Source organism: Nothobranchius furzeri, chromosome 11 (assembly GCF_043380555.1).
Source record: "Nothobranchius furzeri strain GRZ-AD chromosome 11, NfurGRZ-RIMD1, whole genome shotgun sequence".
Lineage (NCBI taxonomy): Eukaryota > Metazoa > Chordata > Actinopteri > Cyprinodontiformes > Nothobranchiidae > Nothobranchius > Nothobranchius furzeri.
In genome coordinates this window covers 30,192,999-30,214,363 of record NC_091751.1, presented here as the reverse complement: position 1 = coordinate 30,214,363, position 21,365 = coordinate 30,192,999, and the positions used below count along the sequence as shown (strand labels likewise).

The window sequence follows — 21,365 nt, the reverse complement described above, 5'->3', positions numbered from 1 at the left end:
CACAAACGGTTTATTGTCAAACAGTTTTCCTATAAGAAGGGGCTGCAGACAGGGTTGCCCCCAGTCCCCTCTATTGCTTACTCTCTTAATTGAACCTCTAGCTGTCATTATTAGAACCAATCCAGATATTTTAGGCGTTAGGGCAGCTGATACCAACCACGTGATTTCCCTTTTTGCGGACGATGTCCTCCCATATTTGACTAATCCATCTGTCCCGATTCCGGCGGTCTGCAGGTCCATAGCTAAATTTGGCACCCTCTCTGGCTACAAAATCAATATGGATAAATTGATTGCTTGCCCTTTAAATATTTCTCAGGCCGAGGTCCCCCATTCCACTTTCCAAATCTCTATGAAGGGATTCAGGTATTTAGGAATCTTTATTACACCTATCCTGGCTGATCTTTTCTCAACCAATTACGCTCCTCTCATCCAAAAAAATTAAATCTGATTTAACCAGATGGTCCATTCTACCCATGTCCTTGCTGGGCAGGGTCAATACAATAAAAATGAACATCCTCCCGTGTCTTAATTATTTTTTTCGGAACCTCCCCTGTTATTTACCCCCCTTGATCTTTAAATCCCTCAACTCAGATATTTCACGCCTTATTTGGAACAATAAACATCAACGAATAAAATTTTCTACGCTTACTAAATCGAAGCAACTAGGAGCCCTCTCCCTAACTAACATACAATTTCATTATTGGTGCTCGCAACTCAAAATTATATCAGACTGGTTCTCGAACAGAGAGTTATTCCTGTGGGTTGAGTTGGAAACTCCGGCCTGTCTCCCTAGAAGACTAACCTTCCTTCCTTACATTGTTAAGTTCGATCAGATAGACTCTCTCAAAGATAATACATTGGTTTACAATACATTATTGGCCTGGAGGGATGTGAAAAAGTATTTGAGAATTCCACCTTTTATTTCAATCAGGATATTTAGACAACCAGCTGACCTCATTCTTGGAGCGCATCCTGTTGTTGAACCTAGACCTGACCATCTGCAGCAAGCCCAGTTCATAGCATTGCCCCCACAGGCTTGTACTTGTACTTCAACTGTCTCTCTTCTTACCCTGATGCACCATCATTCTGGAACAGGGTCCATCTGGACTCAACAGACCAGTTTTAATAATGCGTTGGACATTTTCTAATCATCCAGGGCTTATTAATGCTGTGTCAGCGTTGTTCTTTTCTTCTAAACATGCATGCAAATTACCGGTAATAACGTGTCAGTACTGTTTTTATTTTATAATCATCCAGAAATATGAATGCTATCAGTGCTGTTTTATTTTCTAAACTTGCTGGCACGTTCACCCGTGTTTAAAATTCGTTTTGTTGAATTAAAACAACAACCGAAAACCTCCGTGTAGCGTCTTTCTGTCTAATTATCTTATGTTATGGCCATACATGCGCTGTGCGCCGGAGACCTGCATGTGGCCGCTGTGCAGCGGCTTGTATTTGAGTGCAGCGTGTGTGTAGAAAACCTTTTTTTTGTTGGTGCGGCTTATTTTGAGGTGCGCTCTATAGTCTGGAAATTACGGTAGACAGACAGACAGACAGACAGACAGACAGACAGACAGACAGACAGACAGACAGACAGACAGACAGACAGACAGACAGACAGACAGACAGACAGACAGACAGACAGACAGACAGACAGACAGACAGACAGACAGACAGATAGATAGATAGATAGATAGATAGATAGATAGATAGATAGATAGATAGATAGATAGATAGATAGATGATAGATTTTACCCTGAAGTTCCAACAATGGAAACATGACTTTTGTAACCCTAGAGATACAATTGAGTACTTGTTTCTGAGAGTGGATGTTCACACACCTATCCCCTTCTGCTCAAATTCAGAACTAAATCAGGATGCAGCTAAAATGTAAAATATCCCACCACAGTAACAAATGGCACTTAGGCAACAATCAAGCCACGCTGATGTTTGAAGGGTCAATGTCATCAATTTGAAGTCCCTGCTGCCACATTCCACCCAGAACCCTGGTATGCTGCCACAAAAATCTTGAAGCAGTATGTAAGAATTACATCCTGTGGTCAAATTTGGGTACTGCAGTCAGTTTTCTAAACAGCTGTTATTGTTCTGAACAACTTGTTAAAGGTTGAATATGGAACACGGACACTCTGGTGAACTCTGGTGTTCAGAGGTGGTATTGCAACAACAGAACTGCATTTCTAGCCATTGGAATGTTGGTTGACTGCTGACACGTTCCAGGATAAGGACTCATTTCTACTAATACCTTGGTGATTTTAATATTCATGTGTGTTGCCCTGATAAGCCATTCGCCAAAGACTTTTTACATCTGTCGGGCTCCCTTAATCTGTCACAGTGGGTCCTGGGTCCTACTCATGCGCAGGGACACACCTTGGATTTAGTGATGTCTATTGGTCTGGGAGGTTCAAGATGGCGCCGGTGTACGTGGCAAGCCGTCTGTCTCCTGTCGGATATTTTATCTTTTTATTATTTTTAAGTGTTTTCGTGTGTAATGTGACTTTGTTGCTGACTTATGACCGAGAGGCTCTTCTAGAACTTCGATCAGCTGCTGGCCTGGTGAAACCGGGTGCTTGGACGGGCTGGAGGAGTTCCGGTTTTTCGTCCTCCTGCCAGTGCCGCTCGGCACCACCACTTGTGCCTCGACGGCTCCTGGATCGGGCTAACTGGAGGAAGCGTCGTAGGGGTCGTGGAAGGCGTGGTGGACGGCGGGTGAGACTACGGTCCAAGCTGTCACGGTCCCGTAGGGAGCTTGCTGAGCTGACGGGTATCAGCTGTCATCTTGTGGCGCCATCACGCCTGTTGGAGCCGGCTCCGTCCTGCCTCGTGCCGTTGGTGGGGTTTGAGGAGGAGACTGCGCACCCGCGCTTTCGTCCAGTGTCTCGGTACCGATGGAGGGGAGTCAACCCAGCGAATCTCCACCCGGTGACCTGTACGGGGGTAGCATCCACGTCCCTGGGCTTAAAAAGCGCTGGGCCGACGACTCCACATCTCACACGGCTAGGTCTGGTCAACGCCAGGTCGGTAATGAATAAAACTTTCATTTTGAAAGACTTCTTTGTTGCACAGGGGTTGGAACTCCTGTGCATATGTGAGAGCTGGCTTCCTATGGGAGATTCGAGTGCTTTACTGGAACTACTACCAGTGGGTTGTAGCTGTTTTAATGTCCCGAGGTCTTCTGGCAGAGGCGGTGGACTGGTTGTCGTGTATAAATCTCACTTCAACTGTAAACAGCTTATTCCATCAAATCCTCCTTCCAGCTTTGAAATGTGCCTGTTTGAACTTGGCCCACCTCCTCTGTTGCTCGTGGCGTTGATATATCGTCCTCCTAAATTTGATGTGGACTTTTTAAAGGACTTCTCTGACCTCCTGTCTGTAAACATGCTAAAGTATGATCATGTTTTGATTCTTGGTGATTTTAATATTCATGTGTGTTGCCCTGATAAGCCATTCGCCAAAGACTTTTTACATCTGTTGGGCTCCCTTAATCTGTCACAGTGGGTCCTGGGTCCTACTCATGCGCAGGGACACACCTTGGATTTAGTGATGTCTATTGGTCTCTCTGTTGCTGGTGTAGAGATACTGAGCCCGGTTTTTTCTGATCACTCGTCCATTTTATGTGATTTTAACTTGCCCTGCATGCCTGCTGTGGCTTCCTCTCATGTGAGATTCCGTCGTGTTTTAAATGCAGCAAAGGTTATTGAGCTTGGTGAGCTCCTATGTGCAGAAGGACGTGAGCTACACACAATGTCACTTAATGCAGAGGAGCTTACACTCCAATTTGACAGTATTTGTAAAAACATTTTGGATAAAATTGCACCTCTTAGGATTAGAAAGAAGAGGCCTAGGCCAGAACCATGGCTCTCTGATGATGTTCGGGCCTGCAGGCAATCCTGTAGGAGGGCAGAAAGGAAATGGAAGAAAGACAGACTCCAAGTCTCTCGTGAGATTTTCAGAGAATCTTTGTTTAGCTACCAGCAAACTCTTAAGGAAGCAAGGGTGAAGTTCTTTGCTGATATCGTGGAAAAAAATTATCATGATCCACGCACTCTTTTCTCCGTAGTAAATTCGCTACTTGAGTTCTCTGATTCTAGCGCTTTGCCTCCCACAGTTGAAACTTGTAATGACTTTCTTCACTTTTTTGTTGATAAGGTTACATCTATTCGAGCTGCCATTACAAACTCACCATCTGACTCTCTACTCCCAGAGCCGTTCCAGGCTACACTGGAAACATTTGAGACTGTTACATTATCAGACTTGGAAAAACTGGTCGCTCAGCTCAAACCTTCTGGCTCTCCTTGTGATGTGCTGCCCCCTAGAATTTATAAAGAACTCTTTCCAGTGATAGGCCCTTTGCTGTTGGCAATCATAAATGGCAGTCTTACTTCTGGTATGGTTCCGTCCTCGTTTAAGAAGGCTGTTATTCATCCCATGTTAAAAAAAACGGGGCTGGATGTGACAACCTTATCTAATTACAGGCCCATCTCAAAACTCCCTTTTCTTTCCAAACTGCTGGAGAAGGTCGTGTATTCACAATTGGTTGCCTTTTTGGACACAAATGATTTATGGGAAACCTTTCAGTCAGGGTTCAGGAAAGGTCACAGCACTGAATCTGCTCTTTTAATGGTTTTTAATGACACGTTTTTAGCCTGTGACATGGACAATGATGTTGTTCTGCTATTGCTTGACTTATCTGCAGCTTTTGATACAGTTGACCACGAAGTCCTTCTGGACCGACTACAGCATTGGGTGGGGATAACTGGGCAGGCCCTCCAATGGCTTCGCTCTTATCTTCAAGACAGGATATTTAGTGTTCAGATGGGTGAGGTAACGTCACCCAGTGTGAAACTTCGTTGGGGTGTGCCACAGGGCTCTGTCCTTGGTCCTCTCCTATTTGCAGTTTATTTGCTTCCTCTTGGAGTCCTCCTTCGCCAGCATAATATGAAATTTCATTTCTTTGCTGATGACTGCCAGATCTATCTCCCTCTTCAACGTGGGGAGGATAGATCTGTTTCTCTTTTACTGGATTGCTTGAAGGACATAAAATGCTGGATGGCTTCTAATTTTTTACACCTAAATGAGAGCAAAACGGAAGTTATAATACTTAGTCCTGGCAGAAGAAATGGCTCTGGTGCTGTTATTGACCTTGGCCCATTGACACCCTATGAAAAGAAAATGGTCAGTAATTTGGGGATTAAAATCGACTCAGCACTTAATCTTGGCACTCATGTAAATACAGTGGTGAGGTCCTGTTTCTTTAACCTGAAAAGACTATCCAGGATCAGGCCTCTGCTGTCCAGAGCTCATCTAGAGTCTGTGTTGCATGCCTTCGTCCTGTCCCGGCTGGACTACTGCAACGCTCTGTATGCTGGTCTGGCCCAGTGCACGGTTGCACGGCTCCAGTTTGTGCAGAACTCTGTGGCTAGGTTCCTGACAGGCACTAGATGTCGAGAGCACATTACCCCAGTGCTGGTGCTCTGCACTGGCTCCCGGTAAAATATCGAGCTCAGTTTAAAATCTTAACTCTCGTTTATAAGGCCCTCCAGGGCAGTGCCCCCTCGTATATTATTGCGCTTTTGAACAGGTATGCTCCATCTCGGGCTCTTCGCTCAGCCGAGCAGGAACTTCTGGTGGTCCCCCGGTCGAAGTTTCGATCGAGGGGTAGTCGTGCTTTTTCTATTTTGGCTCCAACTCTGTGGAACAAATTGCCACTGAGCATTAGACAGGCTCCATCCCTTCAAGTTTTTAAGTCTCGTTTAAAGACTCATTTTTATCTGATTGCGTTTCAGCGCTAGGGTCACTTGAATTGCCCTAACATTATGGTTTTAACTATTCTTCTTTTTATACCGGATGCTTGATTTTATTTTGTCTGACATTTGTTTTTTTTAATTGATTGGTCTTATTCCAATATCTCTTATCTGTAATGCTGTTTGCTTGCTATTTTATGATTTTATGTTTTTATCGTGCTTTTATGCACATGTATTGAGAATGTTTTTCTTTTAATGATGTTGTTCAGCACCCTGGGCTTCGGATAATGTTGTAGAAGGTGCTATACAAATAAAATTTGATTGACTGATTGATTAATACGTTTATTTTACAACATTATTTACTGTTAGAACATCTTCTGGGCTCAGAATCAGCTGCTTGACTTGTCAAGTCCTTCATTTTACACAGTCCCAGCCTCGCCTTGCCGAGCAAACTTTTTATCACAAAAGTGCCCTCTAGTGGCTGGTAGATGTAAACATAAACCCAGTGTCGTGCCCGACAAAATAAAAGTTTTATTATTAATTTTTGTAATATAGCTTTTAAATGAGAAACTGTACTTTTATTCCGCACACCTTTAAATGCCCCATGGAGGGTTTTTTAAAATATAGCATTTTATTAAGATGTTCCGCATTCTAACTTTAAATAAAGTAAAACGCCACCATTGACTCATTCTTCACTTCACACACACACATGTCCCTGTAATATCCAATTGTTGGTCATTGAAAAAGCTGACTATTTGTTTCTAATGCACAGTTAGCATTGTTAGCTTAACGTTAGCCTTTGCTCAGCTTCATTTGATAATAGAGTAAAACAAAAATAAGCCTTGGCATCTTAGAGGTTCAAGAAACAACTTCTGTGTCGCTCCTGTTTACTGGCTTTGTTTCCATAAATAAGTCTGGATCTTTTTTGCTTGCCGGGGTTGAATTACAAATGCCGGTACAGCAGAGTTAGCTCAGAGCAAACTTGAAAAGCCCCAGGCTCACAGATTGTAAAAGACTGCATCCCTGCTTGACCATTTTGTTAGGAGACAAACTGACAACCCCCGAGTCAGCTGAGAATTAAATCAGTTTCAATATAACCTTCCACCATGACTGAGACATCAGACTGTTTTGTAATTGTTTCACTGTGAAATTCTAATATTTCTCCTTCAATATGAGAAATGCTAACATGCTCTAAATCACCCACCACCTCTGTCAAGCATACAGGGCGATCCCACCTGCTTCTAAATATGACGCTCAGCTCCCTGGTACCGGCTCAGCCTTGCAAAAAACTTGTGGCGTTGTTTTCCAAGAGGCTTTAGATCCTCTCTTAGAGAGAACATCCACATTCTGGCTGAATGTTTGCCTTCATCCAGTCCAAAAGGGACCTGTGGCTTGATTTCACATTTTCTGTCTCACGAACAGCCTCTTGGAGATGAGCTGAAACTTAATTGACAAGGTGAATGGGCTGCCTTTGTATTTTGTTTTCTAAGTCAGAGGACTCTAAAGTGCTTTACATGATAATCATTCACATTCTGGTGGTGATCCACTGCTGCTTTGCCCACCAGTCCCTCCGACCACCACCCACAGGAAAGGAGGGTGAAGTGTCTTGCCCAAGGACACAGCACCTGATACAGACAGAGCCTGGGTTTGATCCAGCAACCCATCATTACTGTGCAAACTCCTAACCCCTGAGCCACCGTCGCCAGTTCAGGGTCAGTTGTACTCATGCTTTTATTACACCCGCAGTGGTAGGAATGAATGCCCTGTAAGTCGCACTATGGTGAACAAAAGCTCCGGTGCACCTGTTTCAGCATGTAGACCTCAGCTGGAGTACAGGATGAGACAGCAGGATTTGGACTCTTATTTCCTGATATTTGGACATCTCTCCTCTGATTGGCCAACAGAAACACGACTCTACCAAAAGGAAAACAAGTCAAGAGACGTTCATAGATGGGTTGTGGCGATAGTCTGATTAAAGAGGCCACCAGTAGGAGAGTAATAGAACTAAAGCTTCAGAATTTTGGTAATGAGAGGCAGGAAAAGACAGCCAGGAGGTCAGAAGGAGTGTTTTCCTTTTTATGATGACTTCATCAGAGGAAATGTGTTTAATACTCACGAGAGCGTAGCTGAGTGCAGAAGCAGACAAGTTGATCGCTGATGTACTGTGCAGATGAAAGCGATTGTGTGTGAAGCAGTCAAAGAGAGGCTAATTGGTGACACGAGGCCCGCACACACATTACATGTTCCACATGTGCGTTTCACCCTGATGAAATGGTCTCACGCCTGCAAAGCCCCTAGACAGCCAGGCTGCTGTTCTGTCATTCCTGTTCTATCATCTCATCTTTTTGAGACACTGAGAATGTTTGCACAACATTCCAAATTACCTCCTGACCTGCATGGAAGTGGGTTACAGTATGGACAGATGAAAGGGCGGAGAAGTGAGAAGTGTCTGCAAACACCCTGCCCCCTTTAAGCCCTAGGGTCCCCCTGGTGGGGGACCCTGTGATGTTAGTTCCTTAACAAGGCCAAAAAAACCTCACATTACAGAAGAAATAGTAATAATTCCCATCAAATTAATCAGCAAACCTAGCACCACAAGGCTATCTAAACTATTTTCACCATTAAATACCATTTTCGAGGAATAGGCTTCAAAATAGGCCTAGGGCTTAAGGGGGGCTGGTCTGCTTCCTACTCTCCACGGCAATGAAGTGTATCTGCCCTATAGTGTGGCAGGACTAGCTTCAACATGGTCTGAAAGTCACTTTACCACCTTTGTCGTCTTTTCCAAGTTGTGAAAAACAAGAAACAAATACAAGGAATGAGATTTATGGATGTTGGAGAGCACGACCATAAAGGGAGCTGTGTGTTAGAGGGCACTGTGGAGATGACCTCACCTCGGAGGGAGAAGTTCGAGGACACCCAGTAACGTGATCACCTGTAAATCAGAGCGATCGCAGCCCTGCGGGTCTCCACTGGCAAGTTCTTTCCCCCCACACCAGCCCATTTCTGTCCCCTAAGCCTTCTGCTCTGGGCGCTGCTCATTGCCAGAGTGAATAGTTTTATTGTTTGCTGCCAAAGCACGACCTTTTTCCTGCTGCTGATTTCTACTTAGCAGTTATGATGGACATCTGGTCAGGATGCCTCCTGGACGCCTCCCCGGGGAGGTGTTTCGGGCATGTCCTGCCGGCAGAAGGCCCCCGGGTCGACCCAGGACACGTTGGAGAGGTTACATCTCCAATCTGGTCCGGGAACGCCTTGGGGTCCTGCCGGAGGAGCTGGTGGACAAGGCCGGGGAGAGGACGGCCTGGAGCTCCCTAATTGGGATGCTGCCCCCGCGACCTGGACCCGGATAAGCGGAGGAAGACGAAGACGAAGAAGAAGAAGTTATGATGGAGGGGAAAGTTCTCAAAAAGAGCTGAAGGGAGAAAGATGTGGAGAATGTTCACCGTTCTCCTGTTAGGTCACTTCTCCAGCTCCTAATGTTCAAACAGCTCTGGGTTGTGCAGAACCTGCAATGTTCTACAATGACAGGGGAGTCAACTGCCACCCCATAACTGGAGGGTTGCAGGATTTAATCTAGCTCAGTCTTCTGCAGCCATTGTGCCCTTGGGCAAGACACTTCTCCCTCCTTGCCTGTTGGTGTTGGTAAGAGGAGCTGGTGGTGCCTGCGTACGGCAGCCTCACTTCTGTCAGTGTGCCCCAGATCAGCTGTGGCAACAATGTAGCTCATCAACATCAGTGTGTGAATAGAGGAATGACTGGTTGTGTTGTAAAGTGCTTTGGGGGGCTGTAGAAGCCTAAAGGGTGCTATATAAAAACAAGCCACTACTCGCTGTTTTTGATGCTCTGAATTCTCAGCTCCAGAAGTTGATTTTCTCCATTTGCGAAAAACTTTCTTCTCTCATGTTTTTACGCTAAAATCACAGAAACAGCACCACTTAGTGGTTTAAGAAGGTCTCTGTATGTCCCAAGCAGACTGAGGCCCACCTTTAAAAGTGTTTTTAAAAATCCTGACACCACCGGTTTTTATCCACAAGGCTGGATTTAGGATTGTTCTTGCTCAGGAATCTTTTCTTTATTTTTACTTATTCCTAATTCCAAAGGTCATTTCAGCTGATTTCTCTGATTTCAAAACTTGTGAGAACAAAAAAGTTTTGCAAAGGCCAAGTGGGTCAGCATGAAATTAAATGAGGGGTTTGGAAATTTAAACCAGAAACGTGAACACACTCTCAAACCTGTAATTGGTTGTTGTGCCTCCTGCTTAAGTCCTGTAACCCCTTCTTTCCACAGGAGCCGTCAGCAGCACGTTACTGCAGCAGCACGTCTTGCTCGCGTAAGCTGCTGCTTGGCTCTTCCCACGAGAGGCGAAGCAGCAGGGGAGCAGCTGTCACCGACAGAGCACGGAGTCACACGAGTGACTTCGTCAGTAAACGCAACAACAAGCAGGAGAAAACTACAACATGGCTCCAAAAGGTTTGTGTTTTATGCTCTGTCCATTTTATAATCGCCAATACGGACCTGAAAAACAAAGGAGACCACTAGCTAGGTGATAACTTCTCACGGGGCCGCACAGTTAGTAACTTTTTTTAAAGTAAAGCAACCGGAAGGCAGTACATTTCTTTATTCTGGAAATCTCGGGAGCTTCGCTCCGTTTCCATGTCACATTTCCTGTCTTTACTTCCCCAAAAATGTCGAACTTGACCCGTTTCAGAGGCGTAGCGCGTAGAAAATAGAACCGGCGCCTAAGGGCCGCGACATGCTGCTCCTGAGATGCGGCCGACTCGCGCTGCCGACGGCTCCAGTGGAAAAGGTTCTGTTGACCACAGCGGTTCCTATCAGCAGCTATGACGTGCTGCTGCAGTAAGGTGCTGCTGACGGCTCCGGTGGAAAGAAGGGGTAAAGCTCAAAGGCTGTTCCTGAGAAAGGCTGAGCTTTATCAGTGCAGCACCTTTAGAACGGGTCAAAAAACGCAGAACCAGCAACACAGAGTCAAACATAACAGAGATCTAAACGAGCCAGCACATGAACAGTTGCCAATCTTTTCCCAGACTTAAGTTTTGCAGTCCATTTCATCTTGGTAATTCCCCCAATTTGTGGTGAAATAATCACGGTGGCAGCAAATCCAAAGTTAAAGCCAGCTGCGGCAAAAAGTCAAAGCCACGAGGAGAGGAAGCACATGGGTCTGATTGCTGAAGGTGAGAAATGGTCTGGGGCTCAGAAATAAAAAGGCAAACCAGGAACAATCACACATAATCAGTTGTTCCATTCTTTTTATCCTTATTTTTTAGAAGACCAGTAAAAAAAATCCCTAAATGCGCATATAGTTAGGGCCAACGTCCAGGAAGGAAACCCTGTAAAATCCACCAGTCCTTTTGAAGGTTTTGCAATTTTACACTCACTGAAAAACCTGACCTATTACGGATCACACTGTCAACCACTCGCTTGCTTTTGATAGAAAAGAGGTCAAGGTAAAGCCCCTGGTGCTGTTTTAAATAAGTTAAAGCAGCAAAAGAAGAAGAAATAAGCACGAGACAGACATGAAGTCATCAGAAAGGCTAAAGGAGAATCAGGGAGATGAAGAGAGGAAAGGGAAAGCTTTGGGTCCTGAGCACCCTGTTGACCTACTTGAGACTCATGCTCAGCCAAACATCTCACACACTCCTTCCGCTTTCTGCTGAAGTAGCTTCACATGCGCACACACCAGCAAACACACCAGCTGGCAGTGCAATGAAAAGGGAGGCCAATTTTCAGTTAAAAAATTGAAGGAAGGCTAGCATAAAGGAGAAGAAGAAGAGAGATTATGATTTAATAAGGAGCAGGAAATCCAGGTTGAATCCCCTGGAAAGCCTCTGTGCTACAGGGGCTACCGACCACACTACAGCCTGAATGCTCCAATCTGGGCTTCTCTGGCAGCAAGACAACTCCACTTAAAAACATTACACTATATTGTAGAGGGAGTCATATCAGGGAGTCGCTAATTAACCCTTTGGGTAAGTCTTGAAAGTGCTGTAAGAAAACACAGATCTAGTCGCCGCTATAAAACAACAAGAAGACCTAAGGACCTTTTCCACTTCGGCAACTTCTGGCTAATTTTACTGACCTTCACGGTGTGTGAATGTCCCCATTTCAGCGGGCCGGGACAAAGGACCACTTTCCGGACCATTTCAGGGATCAACTGAGTACTAGCATTACGGTATGTTTTCAGGAATGACCCGGTAAAGAGGCTGAGTGTGAATTTGTGGTTAACTCCAGCTGATTGGTCAGCGGGAAATCAACTTTCATCTTCCGGCTCTTGTAGAGGTCAGATGCTTTTTCTCCTCTCCGTCCCTCCTCCTCCCAAGGCTCTCTTCCTGTCTGCCTGTGCACTGCGCTTTCTGCATTTTTTTCTGGAAACCGGAAATTATTAAACATGGATCTGATCAGTTGGTCTCTCAACGCGATTGACAAAATTTTTTCAACGATGAGAATGGGAGAAGGGGCTCCCGGATGCTCCTCTGGGACAGAGCCAGCTGGGTATATCATGGACTTCTGGAAACAGTGAAACCTGATCTGCCTCTCTCGACAACACATTCTCACTCCCAGCACTTCAAAAACAAACGCTTGGTCAGCCACCCTCCACGTCAGACCCAGACGCCAAAAGTGCCCTTTTTCGTTACTTGTGTGCGAAAAGGGATTTTTTCCCTTTTGTAACTGCAGATCCCAATGCAGCGTGAAACTGACGTGATTAGATATCCGCTGATGCGGCACCGAACCAGCTCATTTAACCGCACCTAAACCTTAAATGCGGCACAGAACCAGATCATTTAACCGCGCCTAAACCTTAACGTTTCACTATTTATAACCTTCCCCTCTCCCTCATCCTAACCTTAACCCTCTTGCTACCTAAAACGTTACTCTCACTGTGATCAAGCATTTTTTTCCCATGCATTCTGACTCTTAACAGTCAGAGTCTTACTGTGAATTTTCGTATTTGCCGCCCAAGGGGAACGTTAGAACATACCATCTGGCGAGGGGGAGGTTACACATACCCTCTACTTTTAACCTCCACCGTGGTAGTTGAAACCTCCCCCTCACGCTGGCTCGGTCCAAACTTGACCAATCACGAGGCGCCTCCCGCCGTTCACTTCATAGAGCCGGCTTTTAGAGCGATCGACACATCACTAATGTGTTCGCTAGCAAGATGGTTAAGGTTAGGATGGGAAGGTTAAATAAGAGGATAAGGTTAAGGTGAGGTACAATGAGCTTGTTTGGTGCCCTGGCTGCGGACATCCCATCGCGTTAGTGTAACGCTGCATTGGGATGCAACGGTAGCGGACATCTCATCACGTCAGTTTTACGCTGCATTGGGATCTGCAGTCAGAAAAGGGAAAAACCCCTTTTCGCACATAAGTAACAAAAAAGGGCAATTTTGGCATCAGGGGTCTGAGGCGGAGGGTGGCTGACCAAGCGTTTGTTTTTGACGCGCTGGGAGTGAGAATGTGTTGCTCTCAACTGTCTGTAGAAGATTCTAAAGATGTCTGGATATTCATCGTTTTGGTGTTGGGATTCCTGGTGGTTGGCCTGAGCAGTTACCTGGCATGCACCTGGAAAACTAACAAGCTTTCGAGGAATATTGGATTCATCCCGGAGCTCAGGGATGGAATGCATCGCGCTGTGAACTCACAAACTCATAATTGTTGAGATGAGTTGTAAGCTTGGAACTTTGGCTGAGATTCAGGCTCTGGCACAGAAGGTGGATTAGATCAAGGAGTGAGTTGGATGGATCAGCACAGATTGGAATAGATTGATTACGCCATTATTGGACCTGGGGGGTTGAAGACCAACAGAACTCTAAGGCAGAGAGGAAATGATCTCTGTCTGTCCCCAAAACAATTCTTATCTGAATCTGGTGCCCTTGAGCCTGTGAGGCTGAAGTGAAAACTCCCCCCTCAGAAGAAATGTGGAATGCTGCCGTTGCTATGGAAACCCTTTCTCCCTATCCCAGCCTGGGCGGGACTGTGGCCGGTGAAGGCCGTGGAACCGTATCTAGGAGTCAATGTGCTCTCTAACCCATTATCTCCCTCCTTTGTCCAAACAGAGGTGATGAGGCTGCTCCATGCGGCTGCACGCCCTGAAGTGAGGAGAGTCCCAACTCTACCTCCCCACCTAGTGGACACTTAATGTAGTGAATCGTCTGAAGTCTGTGTGCATATCTGTCTGAGGTGTTTTTTTTTTTTTTGCATAGCAAAGCTACCCTCTCTGTCGGGGGTAACTCTGAAGTGCCTTTTTTCCCCTCCCCCTGACTCTATCCTCATATAAACCCTCTTGATCTATAATGGTAGCACGACTCCTGTTGCGAATGACCACAGTCACCAATTCTTGTCATGTGTCTATGTATTGATGTCTGGTCTCAGAATTGTGTGTACTGAAACAATTGAATGTCCCTCTGGGATTAACACCAAACAGCCAGCATTTGTAAAGCTGGAAGAACTGCTGCTGAAGTGGACTGGAGGAAAAAAAGCTTTTTCTTTCATCACTGTCATCATTCAGTTTAACAGCATCAAACAGAGATTTGGCTGCTTATTGTTGTTGATCTCTCATTAATCTCATCATTTTTTTATAGTATTTGGTATTCTTTTCCATACCCTAAGTACGTATCATGGCAAAGACTTAAAGTTGGTGTTTTCTTGCTTCGCCCATTGCATCGAAGACACAATAACTAACAGAGCCTTGGTTCGAACGGGCAACCCACTCAGCACAGAGTCCTAACACCTGAGCCACTATCACACCATAACTGCCCAACAAAAAAGAAGTGACCAACATATGGTTTACTACTGCTTACTAAAAACAGGTGGTTTGTGACCGCTATACAGTGAAATGTAGAGTTAGCTAATATTAATTAACAACATGGTTTACTTCATGGTCCATTGGTTGTAGACCATTTAGAGGCAGAGTGAGAATCAGCACAAAGTGATCACGTATAAATGTTTAAAACTTGGTTTTTACAGCATAATAATACAAGTTTTTATGATCTGGATGCTCAGAAGAGAAATCAACAGCCTGGACATGAAACTATTGAACCAGGAGAAGAAAAAGGTGAGCTTAAGAGTTTTAAATGATCCCTTAGGAAGCTCTTTAGTGCTGCAGAGTCCACGTTTCTATTGTTGTGGGCCTGTTGCATGAAACAATGAATCCTAACAATGGTGCTGGTGACTGTGCTGCTTTGGTGCTTTTCCTCTAACGGCAACATTCAACTCTGTGGGTCATCTTGTCTTCCTTCACCTTAGGGGCACTGGGTGGGTATTGGGGATGTGAACTTGCCCTGGTTCATTCAGGTTGGAGTGTTTACCTTGGTGACCAAGTGCCCCCTTTAGGTCCATCTTTCTGTGGTGATCCACAGGGATTGGTTACGGGTCCCCTCCTGTTTTAACTTTGTTTGCTCCATCTGGGTTACATCCACTCTAATGCTGATGACAACCAGATCTATTTAGCTCATGAGAGAGATAATTGAAACTCTGTCCTACCACTGCTTGACTTGATGGCATGAAGGACTGGATGGCTCTGAACTACTCATGGTTTAAAGAAGGACAGAGAGGTGGTGTTCTTTAGCTGCTCTGTGGACCTTGGTTCTTTGGCCCAGTATAAAAAAAGCTTAAAGTGGAGGCAGGCCTTAAGTTTGAAACCCAGATTAAGTCAGTGGGTAAGTCCAGTTTCTTCCTGTTATGGCAAGGGTCAAAGGTCAAATCTATCCTGCGAATGCAGCAGTTTGAAATTGCTTTCAAGACAACAGGTTTCAACTACAGCAATGCACTGTATGTAGGGGTCAGTGCCTTTCGTCTTGCTCACCTCCATCTGACCACATCACCCCTTTTTAGCTCTTTTCCACGGGCTGCCATTGGTTGGAATTCATTTTAAGTTCCTTCCATTTTAAGGCCATCCACGGCCTTGCTCTGTCATATCCCTCCGATCTGCTGAAGCTGCCTCCCTTCACTCTGACCAGTTGATCAGCTCCTCCTGAGTGTTACGAGAACTAAGCATAAGCTAAAGGGAGATCACAATTTTTGTGGTAGCAGCTTCTAAAATGTGGAAGGACCTGTCTTTAGACCTTAGATGGTCCAACTCATTAACAGCTTTTCTTTGCCCTGGCTCTTAACACCCCATGAGATGCTGCTACAAGCTCAGTATTTTAGTTATTTAGGCAGGTAAATGTGTTCACATCTACGTGATTATTGTTTTAGGTTATATGATTGTAGGTGTTTTTAGCTCTCTGTTGCTGCTATGCATACATATTATTTTTACGCAGATGTAAAACACTTTGTACATCATAAATGAAGTTAGATTGGACTGGATAAAGTTTTACAAATTGAATAATGCCTACATGTGTGTTGAGGGTTTATGGTGTGTAAAAACAAATTAATCCTTTCATTTTTTCCCTATTCTGGAGAGTGAAGGAACCCTTGCTGGTTTCCTCGGTTCTTCAATCACTCATTCACTCTTCCAATAACATTTTAAACCTACGTTTGGATGATTTGAATCCAGGCTGAGGACCATTAACAGTTCACTGGTCCCTGCTTGATTGATCACCCACTTAAAGCTCCAGTTGGTAGTTTTTTCCTTTTACATTCATTCTAAGCCAGCTGAAAATAACACACAAAGCACCTCAGTCTTGCACGCATGCATGCATTTTGCTCAGACCACCAGCCTGCAGCACACAGCTCACTCTGACTGTGGTCCGCACTGAAGCCCACCCCACCCATTAGGATCAATGCGAGTCTTTATTAGCAGCTGGCGAGGGCTGCTGGCTGTGTAAGAAGACCCTGCCTCACACCTCCAGAAATCTACTCTTGGATTGCTCAAACACAACTCCGAGCACACGCGCAGTAGACGTGCACATGTTCTGTGCACGTAGGGTTGTAAAAGTGGTGCTAAACTAGAACTTGTCTTTATTGGTGTTTCATGTCATCATATTTATGACTGTCCAACTTGCAGAACTGCTGAAACAAGTGTTCAGTGTCAGAAGAGCAAGCACGTGATAAGTGAACTTTTTACTGCACCTTTGTTGTCACAACCAGTCTGCTTTTAAAGCATGAGATCCATTTAAAAGGCATTTGGCTGCTGAACTAAACTCACCAGGCCATGTAAAACTTGCGAGAAAACCAGCCGATTGGCCCCATGGGCACTGTACGGTTTGTGCACGCTTGGTTCCATGAAGGCTATAGGAGCCGCTGGAGAGCCCTGAGGGTCAGACCAGATGCTATTAGGAGCTCTGGGATGTGTCAGATACTCATGACATGTAAGTGGAGAGCTTTGCCAAGTCTCGTTTCACATAAACGTGTGTCCCTTGATGTCTGGTTTAACTTGTGATTTTGAACTAAGCGCCTCCGTGACTGGGCTAGTGTGGCTGTAAGTGGTGCAGTCATACTCATACCTAACTGTAAAGCTGGGTGGACACGGTTGGACTTTTTCACTCGTAGCCTTCAGCTTCAGCTCAAACTGTACGACTTCCTCCCAGAGCAAATCTCACGAGTCATGTGCTCACACGGTACGACCCAGATGCAACCTGACTGCTCACACTGTATGCCTGGTAGCAACACGTTGGACCTAAAAATATGCTAAAAATAGCAGTTTTTACACAACACATCAGACTTTTGTTGTTGTTTTTGGACTCTGTTGTCCTGCAGGAGTGCTGTAGGGGGGCACTGGGATTTAAGGGGGTTGGAGGAGGAAAACGAAAGAAAGAAAGTAAATCAATGTTTTGTGATCAGTTTAATTTGACATGAACACGACAAACACACTCTCTTGACAATCCTCGTCACTGTGTGTGTAAAAAAAGTGTAGAAATAAAAACGAACGGTGTGTGCTAATAGGGAAATAGCTGGCGAGCGTTGCTGATGCATGTTTGCGCATGCGCCGTCAGCGGTTCTGGTATTATTTGGGTCTCAGCCAATCACAGTGCAGCTTCAACAATCCGATGCCCTCACGAGGGGCGAGCAAAATATTAAACACACCAGAAATCCGTGTGAGCTCATGATTGCTGATTGGTCGCAGGTCACGTGGTGCTAATGGCCTCTCGTTACCCCCGTTGTACTACACGACACTCAGCGCTAAGCTTGCACCAATCTTGTAGATTCTCGCACGAGAGGAAAATCGGCTAAAAAAAATTGAAAAGATCACACAGTGTGCGCCTGGCTTAAGACAAACGCATTTCCCATTTTAGGGGTTCACATAGTTGTTAACAAATTCTCCTTACGAAGAATCAATAGTGTTGGACAGCTGATAAACATAACCCTCAAGTTAGGAAACAAACAGCTGATCACTATGCTGACCTGTATGGGAATGTTTACTATGTGAAGTGCCTTGAGACGACTCTTGTTGTGATTTGGCGCTTTATGAATAAACTTGACTTGAATTGAATTGAAATTAATGGATGAATGGATTGATGAATAAATGGATGGATGGATGGACGGATGGATTGATGCATAGATGGATAGATTTATGGATGGATGGATAAATAGATGAATATATTTATGGATGAAAGAATGGATGGATGGATGGAAGGATGGATGGGTGGATGGATGGATGGATGGATGGATGAATAAATTTATGGATGAAATAATGGATGGATGGATGGAAGGATGGATGGGTGGATGGATAAATAGATGGATAGATTCATGGATGAATGGATGGATGGATTGATGCATAGATGGACGGATGGATGGATAAATAGATGGATATATTTATGGATGAAAGAATGGATGGATGGATGGATGGATGGATGGATGGATAAATAGATGAATATATTTATGGATGAAAGAATGGATGGATGGATGGATGGATGGATAAATAGATGAATATATTTATGGATGAAAGAATGGATGGATGGATGGATGGATGGATGGATGGATGGATGGATGGAAGGATGGATGGGTGGATGGATAAATAGATGGATAGATTCATGGATGAATGGATGATGGATGAATAAAATAATAGATGGATGGATAAATATGGTAAAATGTTCATCAATAAATGCAATAATTTTAAACTGCTTTGGTATCTAGAACACTCTGGTCATGCTGTTTAAAAATATTCAGATTTATTAGCATAAATATAAAAAATGGGAGGATGGAGCAGCTGGGGCTAAGGAGGAAGGAGGTCTGAGGAGGTCTAAGGAGGACACAGGCCATTTTTCTTTTGGAGGGGTGGCAGCACAATTCCAACATCCTTAAGCAAGACACTGAACCCCAAGCTCCTGATTTGTGAATTGGGTTATGAAGATGTGTGTCGATGGGTAAATATGGAGTTATAGAAAAAAGGATCTTTTTGTCCTTTGGGTATAAAACAGCTACACGTGCACAGTTCATTTACTGGTTAGAGGTTACAAAACTTATGGGAATCTACCGACCAATGAGAAAGCAGGAAAGATAAACTGGTTTTCGTGTGACCAGACAGCAGCATGAAGTCTAACTTGGACTGCTTGCTAAAGCGGAGCATATGACAGGCCCAGGAGAAAGGTGGTTCAGTAGGAGAGCAGAAAGAGGAGAGGAGAGATAAATCAGCTGAAGCCCAGAGGAGGACAAGAGGAGCGAGCCTCTTAGACTCAAAGGTTAAGGCATCAGTTCCTCCTTCCTATAATCAGGGTCAGCTTCCTCTGTATGCCCCTGCTGCTGTCACCTTTGACCTTCCCACCTATGAGCACACCCATCCACCGTCCTAACACTAATCACAACCAGAATGGCCTCATTATATCGGCTTCTTCTCTTATATTAGAACCAGATCTCCCCATTCCTCCTCTCCTAGCTCCCTGGCCTTGTTATCAGAAGGTGATCAAAGACACACACAAAGGAATGTTCCAGCTGCAATTAGACAAGATCATGAAGATGAAAGCGAGCGACATTATCAGTCTGGGAGAGTTCAAGGAGAGGGGAGGCCTGCTGACAAACTGTTCCAACATGGCTTATACAGCCTTTTACTCAGCAGTTGACAGAAAAATCCAGAACGTTTAGAAATAACGGCTGGAATAGCTAGAGCAGAGTTCAGAAGGACAAAAACAATAATAATCACGATGATAACCATTCATGATATTGTCTACTGTTGAATGAAATTAATTTCCTCATTCAGCTGCCTTACTGAATTCCTGCAGTGCTGCCAAGACCCAATAACCCCATACATCGAGCCTTTGTGAGGACAGATAACAGCCCAAGACTTGGGTCCCATGTGTTTGAATCTTCAGTCAGTCTAAGAGCCCGTCTAGTGTGGTCCTGATACTAGACAGCAATCATCCAATGCTTCATTAGAAGGGGATTCTAATAATCAGATGTGTTTATCTGAGAGCTGGCAGCCAGACGACGGGGACGCTCTTTAGAGTCCGGAGTTCGTTCAGATTCAAGGGCCCATAATCAGCATACCAACGGAGGGCTGAAGCAGCTTCTTTGTCTCCACTTGACAAAAGAGAGGGACGGAAGGGTCAGTGGGAGGAATTCAGCATTGGACAGGACTAAAACTAATACCGCAGTCACGGGTATGAGACGCATCTTCTGAGCTTATCAGCCATTGGATCACGAGTCCTTTAACGGGGTTTATCCTGAGGAACTAAATCAGGCCAGATGCAGACGGGTGCTGCCGTCTTCACAGGCAGCACAAGGTGCACGTGTGGTTCAAAAATAGTGCAGGGCCTCTGGAACATCTGGATGATAGGCATGCTGCCTCGTCTGGACTTTAAAGGATTTTCCTCAACACAAAATCAGCCACGGCTTTTCAATGGCTTTTCAATGCAAAACCCATTACACATAAATGGCTGTCACCATTCCTGTCCACTGGACGCGTGGTTGCCTCAAAATGGCTGCTAAACGTTGTGGGGATGGGGTTTCGGACGTGTCCCAGAAGCACGAGGATGTGTTGCTTATGTTTCGAGTCTATTTTTAAGTGCTACTGTTCGAGAATGTGTCAAACTCCACAGTTCAGCTTGGGCCAGACAGGAAATCAACGTAAAACTTTCTAAATAAAAGTCACGCGTTGTTAAACGTGCATCGTTTCCTGTTCACCTCCATAGCTGAGATAAACAACAACAGAAAATAAACCACAGAGCTTGATGGATACACGCTGCCCTCTTTCTCTTTGCTTTTTATTGTCTGAACATTCAAAATCACACGTGGTGTCGCAATTCTCCCGTGAATTTGTGACCTAGCGGGACTAGCAGATTGGAACACATTAGCTCCCGATTCGCATCTGAAACATTCCCGGTTGAAATGGAGCTCATGGGTAAAACGCCTCTATTACGTTACACGCCACTCATGCATAGTGGACGGGAGAGGTAAGTCGCCACACGTTACAGGTATTGGTAAAAAATGGTGTATGGGTAACTGAGAGAGCTTCTGATCTTGTGCTTTTGTTGCAGCTTTTGTTTTTTTTCAGTTCCTTTGCCAAAGGAATGCTTTAAAATGGCACTGAGGAATCAACCTGGTGTCATTTCAACCAAACATCTGAACATCACAGGGATTCTTTCACGATGGTCTGTTTTTAAATCTGCAGCTGAAGACTGCAGTGTGCAGGCCCAGCTGATGAGTGCTGAAGACTTCAGTGTTTCTCTCCAGAATTTTAACAATAAAAACAAAATCAAAGGACAAA

At 44.8% G+C, this 21,365-nt stretch overlaps 1 protein-coding gene across 1 annotated transcript in view; it reads right to left on the bottom strand.

Moving 5' to 3' along the window:
- The window catches only part of col8a2 (collagen, type VIII, alpha 2), a 63,862-nt gene that overhangs the window by 16,991 nt on the left and 25,506 nt on the right, over positions 1 to 21,365 (bottom strand). The gene's annotated exons all lie outside the window — the stretch shown is intronic.